Genomic DNA, 2,361 nt, shown 5'->3' on the forward strand with positions numbered 1-2,361 from the left:
GGAAGCTGATGCTATCACACAGCAGGGAGAAGAAGCTTCATGTGGGAGCTTTGGAAAATGGTAGGTGCCCGGATGTGAAGCCCTGCCCAGTGTTCTTGCTTTACAAAAACATGATCCAGCACACACTGAGCACAGTAGAAGAGGGGTTATGGTGGGGACAGCATGAAAGGCAGATAACCAAGACTATGCTTGGTCAGTCAAAGACCAAGAGTCAGTGCCCTTGAAGAAGATGGGTTTCCTCCTGTACATGGATAGGCTCTGGTTTGTCTCCCCTGACCTTCCTTCACAGTGAGGGGAGGGCAGATCACTGCCAAAGTTTGCCTGCCTGCTTCTGTGTGATATGTTTGATATTGGGTTGTTAAATTCTGAACCAACTAAATGTCAGACATATTCTCACAGCAGTGAGGAGACCTGGCACCACCGTTTGCTCCTTCAGTCCCTGGGGCTCTGAGACTCTGTCTGTCTGTTTGGTTTTGGTTTTGAGACAGGGTCTTTCTATGTAGTCCTGGCAGTCCTAGAGCTCACTATATAGACCAGGCTGGTCTCAAACTCATAGAAATCCTCCTGCTTCTGCCTCTGCCTCCTGAGTATTGGGATTAAAGGTACATGGCAACATATCCAGTGCCTGTTGATTTTTGTTCCTTTTTGTTTTTCTTAAAATGTTGGTGATGGAGCTCAAGACCTTACAGATGCCAGACAAATACTATACAATTGGGCTATAGCCCCAGGACGTAGTTATATATATATATACATATATATATATAACTATAGATATATATATATCACTATAGATACATATTACACCATAGCTGTCTTCAGACACACCAGAAGAGGGCATCAGACCCCATTACAGATGGTTGTGAATCATCATGTGGTTGTGGTTGTGGGAATTGAACTCAGGACCTCTGTAAGAGAGCAGTCAGTGCTCTTAACCCCTAAGCCATCTCTTCAGCTTGTGATTTTTTTAAACTAAATTTCCACAACTCTCCTGAAAGAGAAGTATATGAAGCCCATGTTAACCTGGAAGGCTCATGTAGAAGTGGAAGAGGGCTGAAATTCGAGGACCCAACTCTATATATCTTGCCCCATGTGGTAGAGAAGATGTATCTCTCTTCCTTTTTTTCTTTTGTTCTTGTATTTTTCTTCTCTCTATGGCCCATTTCCTTTCTCTGGTTCTCTTTTGTCCCCGTTCCCTGACTGGCCTCTGTTTGAATCAGGGGTGCTTGTTTTCTCTGCTTTCTTCCAACAGTTATCTGGCAGTCTCTCTACCCAGTCTATTAGTGGCTGTCTACTCTTAACATGGAGACTCTCATGAGTGAGATGTCTCTGCCCCTGCCCCCACCCTGATGCTTGACTCAGTTCCCACATTGCTGTGGTTTAGCCTTGACACGAACTATTCTTGACATTATGAACTAATTAGAACCATTTCTGTTTACCCTGCTAGCTCTGGTCACCTTGAACAGTGTCCCCTTCTCTGGCATAGATGGGTATATGGCAGCTGTGTATGGGATCAATTGCCACCTGTCAATAACAAGATTCCAAGTGGAATTATGAACGTGGCCGGCACTACACTGGGGAAAATAGAGCTGGTGGTGATGATTATAGTGGTATGGTGGGCAGTGGGGTGGGCAGGGGGCTACAGAGGGGGCAGTGGAAGAGAAGAGGTGGACGAAAGCGACAATCTTTGGTACTCATGTGAGGGCACAAAAGCTCTATTTTAAGGTTGCTATGAGACAACATGATCTTGTTCTGGGACCTCCTTATTTCTCATCCCACTTGACAGCCTGGAATAGCCTTACAGATCCCAGGCCTTTTACTTTATCCTATGGCTTTTACAGACTAATGTCTCCTTGCCTATTAGAGAATCCCAAAATAGCACTGCAATCCCAACTGTCAATCTGGGGGAATTGTCAACTATCATGAGTGAGCTCCCCTCGTCTGTTGACCATGCTTCTTAGATACGGGGAATCAAAAGACCAAACTAGTCGAGTTTGGTCCACATCCAACGCAGTCCAGGGGAAAGTGAGAGATCTGAAGGCTGCTAGGACCCCTCCGGTGTCTTGAACTGCTAAAGTACCCTTCTCAGCTTCAGTGTTCTCCCTCTTCTGTCCCTCCACTTTTGAAAGACCCACAGAGCTGCCAAAAATGAGTGGAAAGTTTCAAGGTCAGGGAGAACCTCCCCCTCCCCCACTTTCCATTGTCTAAAACCAGCCCCAGCTGTTCCTCAATTTTTTTTCTTGCTGGTGATGTCAGTCTATCATGGTGTCTGACCCCGTGTTGCCCCAGGGGAACAACGAAGGGGTGGGAAGGAGCTAGAAAGACCATGTTAGGAATAAGAGGTGGAGCTGCAAGCACAGATAA

The sequence above is a fragment of the Micromys minutus genome, assembly GCF_963924665.1.
Source record: "Micromys minutus genome assembly, chromosome: 4".
Lineage (NCBI taxonomy): Eukaryota > Metazoa > Chordata > Mammalia > Rodentia > Muridae > Micromys > Micromys minutus.